Below are 14540 nucleotides of genomic sequence, written 5' to 3' on the forward strand. Positions count from 1 at the left end.
AATCACCTAAGTCTGAATTTATGCATTCAGTTTATAAAAATAAGGGTGGAGCACATTGGTGAAAAAAAGAGGAGTTGTAGGAAAACTGACATTTGTATTGACCAATAACTTCAGCTTGAAACCTATGTTTTCTAAAATACGTTTTCCTTTTATTTGGTGATTGATATCGATTAAGGATCGACTATAGTCTGTTTGATCACATGTGGGTTGAAAGGCAGTGATACCCTCTATTCGGTTAGAAAAGACACCACCCCTCTGCTACTGCAGGATGGATCCTTCAGCCAGCATCGCTTTGAAACTGACAAGTCATTCTCCTCCTCGCCCGCCTTGTGGATGGTACCCCTGTCTTGTTTGTAGCCAGGATCCTTTGCTTTACAGTCCACCTCCCCTTAATGTACCATTTCATCCTGGACAGACCAGAGCTTGGCTACGCCTGTAAGGATTGCTGCAGCAGCTGATGCAACGGAAATGATGATGGGATTGTTTTAGGAGTGGCGCTTCAATTAATAACTCGGTAGCTATAATTTCTCCTCCAGTTGTAGCTAATGTGGTTCTTGGTTGAATAGGTACAGTCATTTATGTAAGCAATCAGATGTTGAAGTTCTAAGATCTGTTAATAGGCTACTTGTTTGTGGTTGCAGGCTTGACAACTTTCCAGACTCATTTAGAAAATAAAGCGCATTATTATCATGAGAATATTAACACGTGTGTCCTCAAAAGGTATCTATTGTGCAAAATGGCTAATCAGTAATTGTATTTGTGTTTCTCATAATGGCCTCAATACACATGCTGTGATATTTGGTTGTTATCAGAGGTGGGACTATGTCAACTGGACTGAGTGTTCAGCCTGCCTTTCAGTTTTTTGAGTAGTACCTGACCAATAGCGACATCAAAAATGTGTTTTTTCAGATTGCTCTAGGGAGGGTGTTTGATTACCCTCTCTGTGGAGGAGGCGGCAGGGTAAGGGAGATGAAGAGGATGAGACGGGGTGTGTCATTTTTGTGAATGCCGAGTGCCTCACTGACAGTCAGCACCAGATGCCCACGTTACCCTGATTTGAGCTTCAGCCCAGAGGTCACAGTTGGACAGTGGCTGACCTTCAGCACAGGAGGACTGGTCTAACACACACACACACACACACACTGCTAGTAATGACCTGCCAGGCCAGCAGCTCCCCTCCTTTCTCTGGATCTGGGACAGCCAGGTTGGGGTTCACCTTCACATGACGGCTTGGTGCCACTGCTCATTCAATGGGTTTTGATTGGAAATCAGTCTTTCCAGGATTCTGTAATCCCACATTTTTGAATCAATAATTTCCTGCATATTATGCGAGGACTTGGAAATCACTGCACTATTTCCGCATAAGTCAAACCATCACAATATTGTTGCATAAAACTGACCCATCGCTGCAGTACAAAAAGGCCTGCTATTTCAACCAATCACTGCACATTTACTGCATAATAGGGGGTCAATCAAGCCACCTCTCACCCAAGAACGTTCCCCAAATTTGTCAATTGATGCATATGTCAGAATTGACTTAGCAAAATTGTGCATTTTTGTCTGAAAATCCCCTTGACATCCTGGAAAGACTGGGAAATATGGTGATTGTATGTGTATCTTCTGTTAGCTTATGCCATTGTTCTATATAGCAGATTGATTCCCAAATCCTGTAATGCATAACTAAAAATGGATAATGTCTCGATCCCTGATTTGCACAGTGCACTGCATAGCCTACATGGATCAATTGAAAATATACTGAAAACCCTTATTTTTCATCAGTTTAATGTTGGCCTATGTGCAGTCAACTTGGATTTGTTAAGTAGCCTTATCCTATGTAATTTTGGTGCATTTTAAAGCACTTTGAGATTAATTATGTAATGGAATAGCATGATAAAAGTGTCTTGTGGTTTAGCTACCACTCACTGATGTGTTGCCCTGGCCTGTAGCAGCAGCACTTCTCAGACTCTCCCAGAGTCCTGTTTGTAGCACAGACCACAGTGTTGCTGCTGAGCACAGCACTCCCTCAGAGGATGCTTACTTTGATCTGCCAATCATGGCTTTTCTATCAGGGGACTCTGACAGCATTGATGGCTAGACCATGCTTTATTGGACTCACTTAGCTTCTCTGCAGCAGCAGTGCACATTCAGCCACTGCACTCGATCATGATTCCTCCCTCCTGCAATCTGTTTCAATTGGACTGCTTAAATATGCATGGAAGGAAGAGTAGCCAAGATTGACTTCTCCCACAACTCTCGCTGGGATGTGGCTAGTCAACAACGCTAAGATATGTTCAGTTTGATATGTGTTACGTTTAAATGAATGCTATATGTGAATGGATAGTAGCAGCAGCCTTCCATTTTATCCCTGGATACTTTAGCTTGTATAATAGCCATTGCAGCCAGCCCAGTTGATATACCCTGGAAGACTGCAGTATGTGCCAGATGTTCAATCCCATCATTATCAATTAGTGATAAAGCTCTTCAAATAATTTCTGCAGGAGTGCCCTGCTTGCCTAGAAGGGAAATACTGTGCAAAGCTGGTACTTATTTACATAATAACTAGCTCTGAAAATCCCATCTGAATGTAGCCTAGGCTATGTTGGAGGTTCTGGCTGTTCCAGCTGTTAATTTAGATGGACCCCCCCCCCACACACACACACATGCTGGTGTTATGGCAGGGCAGCTTATTCAGTGTGTGGGTGCGCGATGATGGCAGGGTGAACGGGCAGGGGCTTGAATGGTTGTTGTCCTTGATCTGTGACATCGGGTGGTGTCGGTGTCCTGGAGGGCAGGTCGTTTGCCCCCGGTGATGTATTGTGCTGACCTCACTACCCTCTGGAGAGCCTTGCAGTTGTGGGCGGAGCAGTTACCGTACCAGGTAGTGATACAGCCTAACAGGATGCTCTCAATTGTGCATCTGTAAAAGTTTGAGGGTTTTATGTGCCAAAACAAATTTCTTCAGCCTCCTGAGGTTGAAGAGACACTGTTGATGTTGCGCCTTCACCACACTGTCTGTGTGGGTGGACCATTTCAGTTTGTCTGTGATGTGTATGCCGAGGAACTTGAAGCTTTCCACCTTCTCCACTGCTGTCCTGTCGATGTGGATAGGGGGGTGCTCCCTCTGCTGTTTCCTGAAGTCTACGATCATCTCCTTTGTTTTGTTTACGTTGAGTGTGATGTTATTTTCCAGACACCACACTCCGAGGGTCCTCACCTCCTCCCTATAGGCTGTCCCATCATCGTTGGTATTCAAGCCTACTACTGTTGTCAGCTGCAAATTTGATGATTGTGTTGGAGGCCTGCTTGGTCATGGGTGAACAGGGTGTACAGGAGGGGGCTGAGCATGCACCCTTGTGGGGCCCCAGAGTTGTGGAGATGTTCCCTACCTTCACCACCTGGGGGCGGCTCGTCAGGAAGACCAGGACCCAGTTGCACAGGGCGGGGTCAAGACCATGGTCTCGAGCTTAATGACGAGTTTGGAGGGTACTGTAGTAAATGCTGAGCTGTAATCGATGAACAGCATTCTTACGTAGGTATTCCTCTTGTCCAGGTGGGTTAGGGCAGTGCAGTGTGATTGCGTAGTCTCTGGACCTATTAGGGTGATAAGCAAGTTTGTCTAGGGTGTCAGGTTTGGTGGAGGGGTTATGATCAGAGCGATAGTCATTTTGCTCAATGGTGAACCTCCTTGAAGCATGTGGGAACAGCAGACTGGGATAGGGATTGATTGAATATATCCGTAAACACACCAGCCAGCTGGTCTGTGCATGCTCTTGAGGACGTGGCTAGGGATGCTGTCTGTGCCGGCAACCTTGCGAGGGTTAACACGTTTATGTTTTACTCACGATTGCTGTGGTGAAGGAGAGTCTGCAGGTTTTGGTAGCGGGCAGTGGCACTGTATTGTCCTCAAAGCGAGCAAAGAAGTTGTTTAGTTTGTCTGGGGCAAGACATCAGTGTTCGCAACGGGGATGGTTTTCTTTTTGTAATCCGTGATTGACTGTAGACCCTGCCAATAACAGTGGGGAGAACAAGTATTTGATAGACTGCTGATTTTGCAGGTTTTCCTACTTACAAAGCATGTAGAGGTCTGTAATTTAAAAAAAATTATAGGTACACGTGTGAGAGACGGAATCTAAAACAAAAATCCAGAAAATCACTGTGATTTTTAAGTAATTAATGTGCATTTTATTGCATGACAAAAGTATTAGATACATCAGAAAAGCAGAAAAAAAAACATTTTAATATTTGGTACAGAAACCTTTGTTTGCAATTACAGAGATCATATGTTTCCTGTAGTTCTTGGCCAGGTTTGCACACATTGCAGCAGGGATTTTGGCCCACTCCTCCATACAGACCTTCTCCAGATACTTCAGGTTTCGGGGCTGTCGCTGGGCAATACGGGCTTTCAGCTCCCTCCAAAGATTTTCTATTGGGTTCAGGTCTGGAGACTGGCTAGGCCACTCCAGGACCTTGAGATGCTTCTTACGGAGCCACTCCTTAGTTGCCCTGGCTGTGTGTTTTGGGTCGTTGTCATGCTGGAAGACCCAGCCACGACCCATCTTCAATGCTCTTACTGAGGGAAGGAGGTTGTTGGCCAAGATCTCGCGATACATGGCCCCAAAGAATGTTTCCACCTCCATGCTTCACGGTTGGGATGGTGTTCTTGGGGTTGTACTCATCCTTCTTCTTCCTCCAAACACAGCAAGTGGAGTTTAGACCAAAAAGCTCTATTTTCATCTCAAGACCACATGACCTTCTCCCATTCCTCCTCTGGAACATCCAGATGGTCATTGGCAAACTTGCGTGCGCTGCAGAATTTTAATCCATGGCGGCGTAGTGTGTTACTACTGGTTTTCTTTGAGACTGTGGTCCCAGCTCTCTTCAGGTCATTGACCAGGTCCTGCCGTGTAGTTCTGGGCTGATCCCTCACCTTCCTCATGATCATTGACGCCCCACGAGGTGAGATCTTGCATGGCGCCCCAGACCGAGGGTGATTGGCGGTCATCTTGAGCTTCTTCAATTTTTCGAATAATTAAGCAAACAGTTGTTGCCTTCTCACCAAGCTGCTTGCCTATTGTCCTGTAGCCCATTCCAGCCTTGTGCAGGTCTACAAATTTATCCCTGATGTCCTTACACATCTCTCTGGTCTTGGCCATTGTGGAGAGGTTGGAGTCTGTTTGAGTGTGTGGACAGGTGTCTTTTATACAGGTAACGATTTCAAACAGGTGCAGTTAATACAGGTAATTAGTGGAGAACAGGAGGGCGGTTTAAAGAAAAACCAACAGGTCTGTGAGAGCTGGAATTCTTACTGGTTGGTAGGTGATCAAATACATATGTCATGCAATAAAATGCAAATTAATAAAACAATCATACAATGTGATTTTCCTATTTTATTTTTATTTTAGATTCCGTCTCTCACAGTTGAAGTGTACCTATGATACAAATTACAGACCTCTACATGCTTTGTAAGTAGGAAACACTGCCAATTTTGCAGGTTATCAAAAACGTGTTCTCCCCACTGTACATCTTGAATTGTGTGACTATTTTGTCTCTATACTGACGCTTAGCTTGTTTGATTGCCTTGCAGAGGGAATAGCTACACTGTTGGTATTCGGTCATGTTTCCAGTCGCCTTGCCATGATTAAAAGCAGTGGTTTGTGCTTTCTGTTTTGCGCGCATGCTGCCATCAATCCACAGTTTCTGGTTGAGGAAGGTTATCGTCACCGTGAGTATAACATCACCGATACACTTGCTAATAAACTCACCCACCGAATCGGCGTATACGTCAATATTGTCTGAGGCTACCCGGAACATAACCCAGTCCACGTGATCGAAGCAATCATGGAGCGTGGAATTAGATTGGTCGGACCAGCATTGAACAGACCTGAGCACGGGCGTTTCCTGTTTAAGTTTCTGTCTATAGGCTGGGAGCAACAAAATGGAGTCGTGGTCAGATTTGCCAAAAGGAGGGTGAGGGAGGGCTTAGTTTGTGTCTCGGAAGTTAGAGTAGCAATGATCCAGAATACTGCCAGCCCGGGTCGCGCATTCTATATGCTGATAACATTTAGGGAGCCTTGTTTTCAGATTAGCTTCGTTAAAGTCACCAGCTACAATAAATAAAGCCTCAGGATTAGAGGTCGACCGACTATGATTTTTCAATTCCGATACCGATTATTGGAGGACCAAAAAAGCCGATGCCGATTTGTTTTACATTTTTTATTTGTAATAATGACAACTACAACAATGCTGAATGAACACTTATTTTAACTTAATATAATACATCAATAAAAATCAATTTAGCCTCAAATAAATAATGAAACATTTTTAAATAATGCAAAAACAAAGTCTTGGAGAAGTAGAAGTGCAATATTTGCCATGTAAAAAAAGCTAATGTTTGAGTTCCTTGCTCTGAACATGACAACATATGAGGATTGGTGGTTCCTTTTATCATGAGACTTCAATATTCCAAGGTAAGAGGTTTTAGGTTGTAGTTAATATAGTATTTATAGGACGATGTCTCTCTATACCACTTGTATTTCATTAACCTTTGACTATTGGATGTTCTTATAGGCACTTTAGTATTGCCAGTGTAACAGTATAGCTTCCGTCCCTCTCCTCGCCCCTACCTGGGCTCAAACCAGGAACACATGGACAACAGCCACACTCGAAGCAGCGTTGACCATTGCGCCACAAAAACCGCGGCCCTTGCAGAGCAAGGGGAACAACCGCTCCAAGTCTCAGGGCGAGTGACGTTTGAAACGCTATTAGCGCGCGCCCGGTAACTAGCTAGCTATTTCACGTTGGTTACACCAGCCTAATCTCGGGAGTTGATAGGCTTGAAGTCATAAGCAGCGCTGTACTTGTGAAGAGCTGCTGGCAAAAAGCACGAAAGTGCTGTTGGAATGAATGCTTACGCGCCTGCTGCTGCCTACCATCGCTCAGTCAGACTGCTCTATCAAATATCAAATCATAGACTTAATTTTAACATAATAATACACAGAAATACTAGCCTTTGGTCATTAATATGGTCGAATCCGGAAACTATCATCTCGAAAACAAGACGTTTATTCTTTCAGTGAAATGCGGAACCGTTCCGTATTTTATCTAACAGGTGGCATCCATTAGTCTAAATATTGCTGTTTCATTGCACAACCTTCAATGGTATGTCATAATGACGTAAAAGTCTGGCAAATTAGGTGGCCCAAACTGTTGCATATACCCTGAATCTGCGTGCAATGAACACAAGAGAAGTGACAATTTCATCTGGTTAATATTGCCTGCTAACCTGGATTTCTTTTAGCTAAATATGCAGTTTTAAAAATATATACTTCTGTGTATTGATTTTAAAGGCATTGGTGTTCATGGTGAGGTACAGTTGTGCAAAGATTGCTTTTTTCGCAAATGCGCTTTTGTTAGATAATCCCCCTGCTTTGCATCGAGTATATGCAACGCAGGACAGGCTCGATAAACTAGTAATATCATCAACCATGTGTAGTTAACTAGTGATTATGGTTGTTTGTTTTTTTTATAAGATAAGTTGCTAGCTAGCATTAAACTTACCTTGGCTTGTACTGCATTCGCGTAACAGGCAGACTCTTCGTGGAGTGCAATGAGGCAGGTGGTTAGAGCGTTGGACGAGTTAACTATAAGGTTGCAAGATTGAATCCTGGAGCTGACAAGGTAAAAATCTGTCGTTCTGCTCCTGAACGAGGCAGTTAACCCACCGTTCCTAGGCCGCCATTGAAAATAAGAAAGTGTTCTTAACTGACTTGCCTAGTTAAATAAAGGCGTAAAAAAACAAAAACGCCAAATCTGTGTCCAAAAATACCGATTTCCGATTATGAAAACTTGAAATCGGCCCTGATTAATCGGTCGACCTTTAGTAATAATACATCAAGATAACAAAATGCCTCCTAGCCTTGAGATGCATTTTAAGACTATGGATGCGAAAGTGAACGTATCATTTCCAAAAGTTTAGGTCAGTTTTATTGTTCTTTGCCATCTATTAACAGCAAGGGTTACATTAAATGATCACAATATTTTTTTACTGGTCACTTAGCAATGTTAAATTAATACGCACAAAACATTTCCAGTACCAGTCAAAAGTTTGGACACCTTTTTGAAAACTATTTTCTACATTGTACTATAGTAGTGACTGCATCAAAACTATGTAATAGCACATATGGAATCATGCACAGTTGAAGTTTCCATACACCTTAGCCAAATATTTTTAAATCCAGTTTCACAATTCCAGACATTTAATCCTAGTAAAAGTTCCCTGTTTTAGGTCAGTAAGGATCACCACTTTATTTTTAACATTGTGAAATGTCAGATTAATAGTGATTTATTTAAGCTTTTGTTTCTTTCATCACATTCCCAGTGGGTCAGAAGTTCACATACACTCAATTAGTATTTGGTAGCATTGCCTTTTAAATTGTTTAACTTGGGTCAAACATTTCGGGTAGCCTTCCACAATGTTCCCATAATAAATTGGGTGAATTTTGGCCCATTCCTCCTGACAGAGCTGGTGTAACTGAGTCAGGTTTGTAGGCCTCATTGTGCGCACAAGCTTTTTCAGTTCCGCCCACACATTTAAGGGATTGAGGTCAGGGCTTTGATGGACACTCCAATACCGTGACTTTGTTGTCCTTAAGCCAGTTTGCCACAACTTTGGAAGTTTGCTTGGGGTCGTTGTCCATTTGGAAGACCTGAATGTCCAAATGGACAACGACCCCCAAGCATACTTCCAAAGTTGTGGCCTACCAAGCTAAAACTGATTTCTTGATGTTGCTTCAATATATCCACACAATTTGTCTCCCTCATGATACCATCTATTTTGTGAAGTGCACCAGTCCCTCCTGCAGCAAAACACCCCACAACATGATGCTTCCACCCCCGTGCTTCACGGTTGGGATGGTGTTCTTCGGCTTGCAAGCATCGCCCTTTTTCCTCCAAACATAACGATGGTCATTATGGCCAAACAGTCCTATGTTGGTTTCATCAGACCAGAGGACATGGCTTCTTCCTTGCTGACCGGCCTTTCATGTTATGTCGATATTCGTCTCGTTTTTACTGTGGATGTAGATACTTTTGTACCTGTTTCCTCCAGCATCTTCTCAAGGTCCTTTTGCTGTTCTCGGATTGATTTGCACTTTTCTCACCATAGTACGTTCATCTCTAGGAGACAGAACGTGTCTCCTTCCTGAGCGGTATGACTGCTGCATGGTCCCATGGTGTTTATACTTGCGTACTATTGTTTGTACAGATGAATGTGGTACCTTCGGGCGTTTGGAAATTGCTCCCAAGGATGAACCAGACTTGTGGAGGTTTACAATTTTTTTTCTGATGTCTTTGCTGAATTCTTGTGATTTTTCATATAATGTCAAGCAAAGAGGCACTGGGTTTGAAGGTAGGCTGTGAAATACATCCACGGGTACACCTCCAATTTACTCAAATTATGTCAATTAGCCTATCAGAAGCTTCTAAAGCCATGATACAATTTTCTGGAATTTTCTAAGCTGTTTAAAGGCACAGTCAACTTAGTGTACAGTCGTGGCCAAAAGTTGAGAATGACACACATATTAATTTTCAGTCTGCTGCCTCAGTTTGTATGATGGCCATTTGCATATACTCCAGTATGTTATGAAGAGTGATCAGATTAATTGCAAAATCCCTCTTGGCCATGCAAATGAACTGAATCCCCCAAAAAGCTTTCCACTGCATTTCAGCTCTGCCACAAAAGGACCAGCTTACATCATGTTAGTGATTCTCTCATTAACCTCTTGATACTCCCCATCCCGGATCCGGGATTGTGAATACAGCCTCAGGCTCATTAGCATAATGCAACGTTAACGATTTCTGAAAATCGCAAATGAAATGAAAATAATATGCCTGCTCTCAAGCTTAGCCTTTTCTTAACAACACTCATCTCAGATTTTCAAAATATGCTTTTGAACCATAGCAAATCAAGCATTTGTGTAAGAGTATTGCAAGCTAGCTTAGCATTTTGCGTAGCATTTAGCATGCAACATTTTCACAAACCAGATAACCAAATAAATAAAATCATTTACCTTTGAAGAGCTTCGGATGTTTTCAATGAGGAGACTGTTACAAAGCAAATGTTCAGTTTTTCCTGAAAGAATCTTTGTGTAGGAGAAATCGCTCCGTTTTGTACATCACATTTGGCTACCGAAACGAACCGAAAATTCAGTCACCAAAACGTCAAACTTTTTCCAAATTAACTCCATAATATCGACCGAAACATGGCAAACGTTGTTTAGAATCAATCCTCAAGGTGTTTTTTCACATCTCTTCATTGATATGCTGTTCGTGGAAGCCTGCTTTCCCCTCAGAATCCCATGGAAAAATACCAGCAGCTGAAAATGACGCACCAATTTCGACGGAGGACACCGGGCGGACACCTGGAAAATGTAGTCTCTTATGGTCAATCTTCCAATGATATGCCTACAAATACGTCACAATGCTGCAGACACCTTGGGGAAACGATAGATAGGGCAGGCTCATTCCACTCGCATTCACAGCCATATAAGGAGACAATGGAAAACAGAGCCTCAAATCCTGCTCATTTCCTGGTTGCCGTTTCATCTTGGTTTTGCCTGTAGCTTCTGTTCTAGGGCACCCACAGACAATATCTTTGCAGTTCTGGAAAATTCAGTTCTTTCCAAAGCTATCAATTATATGCATAGTCGAGCATCTTTTTGTGACAAAATATCTTGTTTAAAACGGGAACGTTTTTCATCCAAAAATGAAATTGCGCCCCCAGAGTTTCAGGAGGTTAACACAGGTGTGAGTCATGCTGATTGAGTTCAAATAACAAACTGGAAGTTTCAAAAGGAGGGTGGTGCTTGGAATCAATGTTCTTCCTCTCAATGTTCTTCCTCTCAACCGTGGTTACCTGCAAGTGAACACGTGCCGTCATTTCTTTGCACAAAAAGGGCTTCACAGGCAAGGATATTGCTGCCATTAAGATTGCACCTAAATCAACCATTTATCGGATTATAATAAAGAACTTCAAGGAGAGGTGTTCAAATGTTGTTTCGAAGGTTTGGGGTGCCCAAGAAAGTCCAACAAGCTCCAAGACCATCTCCTAAAGTTGATTCAGCTGCGGGATTGGGGCACCACCAGTACAGAGCTTGCTCAGGAATGGCAGCAGGCAGGTGAGAGTGCATCTACGTGCACAGTGAGGCAAATACTTTTGGAGGATGGCCTGGTGTCAAGAAGGGCAGCAAAGAAGTCACTTCTCTCCAGGAAAAACATCAGGGACAGACTGATATTCTGCAAAAGGTACAGGGATCTGACTACCGAGGACTGGGGTAAAGTCATTTTCTCTGAATCCCATTTTCCGATTGTTTGGGGCTTGTCCGGAGAAGACCAGGTGAGTGCTTCCATCAGTCCTGTGTCATGCCAACAGTAAAGCATCCTGAGACCATTCATGTGTGGGGTTGCTTCTCAGCCAAGGCAGTGAGCTCACTCACAATTTTGCTAAGAACATAGCCATGAATAAAGAATGGTACCAACACATCCTCCCAGATCAACTTCTCCAAACCAACCAGGAACAGTTTGGTGACGAACAATGCCCTTTCCAGCATGATGGAGCACCTTGCCATAAGGCAAATGTGATAACTAAGTGGCTCAGGGAACAAAATATTGATATTTTGGGTCCATGGCCAGGAAACTCCTCAGACCTTAATCCCATTGAGAGCTTGTGGTCAATCCTCAAGAGGCGGGTGGACAAACAAAAACCCACCAATTCTGACAAACTCCAAGCATTGATTATGCAATAATGGGCTGCCATCAGTGTGTCCCAGAAGTTAATTGACAGCATGCCAGGGCGGATTGCATAGGTCTTGAAAAAGAAGGGTTAACACTGCAAATATTGACTCTATGCATCAACATGGAATTGCCAATTAAAGCCTTTGACACTTATCAAATGCTTGTAATTATACTTCAGTATTCCATAGTAACATATGACAAAAATATCTAAAGACACTGAAGCAGCATACGGTGGAAATGTAATATTTGTGTCATTCTCAATGTTTGGCCACGACTATGTAAACTTCTGACCCACTGGAATTGTGACAAGGAATTATAAGTGAAATAATCTCTCTGTAAACAATTGTTGGAAAAATTACTTGTCATGCACGAAGTAGATGTCCTAACCGATTTGCCAAAACTATAGATTGTTAACTTCTTGGTGACGGCAGTATTTTCTCGTCTGGATGAAATGCATGCCCAAATTCAGCCCCCTGCTACTCATCCCCAGAAGATTAGATATGCATATTATTAGAAACCACTCTGAAGTTTCTAAAACTGTTTGAATCATGTCTGCGAGTATAACAGAACTTATTTAGCAGGTGAAACCCCGAGGACAAACCATCCAGATTTTTTTTGAGGTCACTCTCTTTTCAATGGGTGTTCATTGGGAATCCAGATTTAAGGGACCTTCTTGCAGTTCCTATCGCTTCCACTGGATGTCAACACTCTTTGGTAAGGTTTTTTCCTTTGTGTAATGAAGTACTGCCTTCTTGAACGAGGGTCACCTGAAGTGTACTGTTGGAGGCGCTTGACCAGAAAGCGTGCTTCAGTTTGTTTTCTTCCTGTATTGAGTACAGATCGTCCCGTCTTCAATTTGATCGATTATTTACGGTTAAAAATACCTAAAGTTCTATTACAAAAGTAGTTTGAAATGTTTTGGCAAAGTTTACAGCTAACTTATGAGATATTTTGTAGTCACGTTGCGCAAGTTGGAACCGGTGTTTTTCTGGATCAAACGCGCCAAATAAATGGACATTTTGGATATATATCGATGGAATTAAAGGACCATTTGTGATGTTTATGGGACATATTGGAGTGCCAACAAATGCAGCCTATCAAAGGTAAAGCATGAATTATATTTTTATTTCTGCGTATCGTCGCACCTGCAGGGTTGATATGGTTTCTCTCTTTGTTTACGGAGGTGCTATCCTCAGATAATAGCATAGTTTGCTTTCGCCGAAAAGCCTTTTTGAAATCTGATATGTTGGCTGGATTCACAAGTGTAGCTTTAATTTGCTATCTTGCATGTGTGATTTAATGAAAGTTTGATTTTTTTAATAGTAATTTATTTGAATTTGGCGCTCTGCATTTTCCCTGGCTTTTGGCCACGCTAGCGTCCCACATATCCCAGAGAGGTTAACAAGAAATTGAGTGGTTGAAAAGCGTGTTTTAATTGCTCCGACCTAAGTTTATGTAAACTTTCGACTTCTACTGGAGTAACCAAAAAAGTGTTATGCAAATCATTTTTTTGAGCTTCTTCAGTGTAGCCACCCTTTGCCTTGATGACAGCTTTGCGTGCTTTTGGCATTCTCTCAACCAACTTCAACTGGAATGCTTTTCCAACAGTCTTGAAGGAGTTCCCACATACTGAGCACTTGTTGGCTGCTTTTCCTTGATGCAGTCCAACTCATCCCAAACCATCTCAATTGGATTTAGGTTGGGTGATTGTGGGGCCAGCACTAAAATAGCCTCGACACTGCCTGGAGGTGTGTTGAATCATTGTCATGTTGAAAAACTAATGATAGTCCCAGTAAGCACAAATCAGATGGGATCGTGTATCGCTGCAGAATGCTATGGTAGCCATGCTGGTGAAGTGTGCCGCCTCCATGCATCACGGTGGGAACCACACATGCGTAGATCTGTTCACCTACTCTGTGTCTCACAAAGACACAGTTTGAACCAAAAATCTCAAATTTGGACTCATCAGACCAAAGGACAAATTTCCACCGGTCCTAGTGTCTGTTTCTTGGCCCAAGCAAGTTTCTTCTTCTCATTGGTGTCCTTTAGTAGTGGTTTCTTTGCAGCAATCCAACCATGAAAGCCTGATTTCATGCAGCTTCCTCTGAACAGTTGATGTGTGTTACTTGAGCTCTAGCATTTATTTGGACTGCAATTTTAGGCTTGTAACTAATGAACTTTTCCTCTGCAGCAGAGGTAACTCTGGGTCTTCCTTTCCTGTGGTGGTCCTCGTGAGTCAGTTTCATCATAGCACTTGATGGTTTTTTGTGACTGCACTTGAAGAAATTTTCAAAGTTCTTTGTTTCGTTTTTACTGACCTTCATGTCTTAAAATAATGGACTGTTTCTTTGCTTATTTAACTTATGGCTAGGGGTTCTGCTAGCGGCACCCCTTGACAACAACATTCTGCTGGAAAGGCAGTGCGCGAAATTACAAAATATCTTTTAGAAATATGTAACTTTCACACATTAACGTGCAATACACCAAATGAAAGACACTTCTTGTTAATCTACCCATCGTGTCTGATTTCAAAAGGGCTTTACAGCGAAAGCACAACATATGATTTTGTTAAGTCAGAGCCAAGTCAAACACACACAGCCATTTTTCCAGCCAAAGAGGAGTCACACAAACAGAAACATAGATAAAATGAATCACAAACCTTTGATCTTCATCAGATGACACTCATATGACATGTTACACAATACATGTATGTTTGGTCGATAAAGTTCTGATTTGATTTATTTACATCC

The 14540-nt window shown here is 42.5% G+C and overlaps 1 protein-coding gene across 5 annotated transcripts in view; it reads left to right on the forward strand.

The window, feature by feature from the left end:
* The window catches only part of LOC135546400 (lissencephaly-1 homolog A), a 105142-nt gene that overhangs the window by 1255 nt on the left and 89347 nt on the right, over positions 1–14540 (forward strand). Inside the window, exon 1 of one of the 5 annotated variants that reach the window (XM_064974788.1) lies at positions 443–514. The exons of 3 other annotated variants lie outside the window; for them this stretch is intronic. The gene's annotated coding sequence lies outside the window, so the exon portion shown is untranslated. Of the gene's footprint in view, positions 1–442; positions 515–5700; positions 5723–14540 lie in introns of those variants that run through there. One more of the 5 variants, XM_064974787.1, reaches the window with a different exon arrangement.

Source organism: Oncorhynchus masou, chromosome 9 (genome assembly GCF_036934945.1).
Source record: "Oncorhynchus masou masou isolate Uvic2021 chromosome 9, UVic_Omas_1.1, whole genome shotgun sequence".
In the NCBI taxonomy this organism is placed as follows: domain Eukaryota; kingdom Metazoa; phylum Chordata; class Actinopteri; order Salmoniformes; family Salmonidae; genus Oncorhynchus; species Oncorhynchus masou.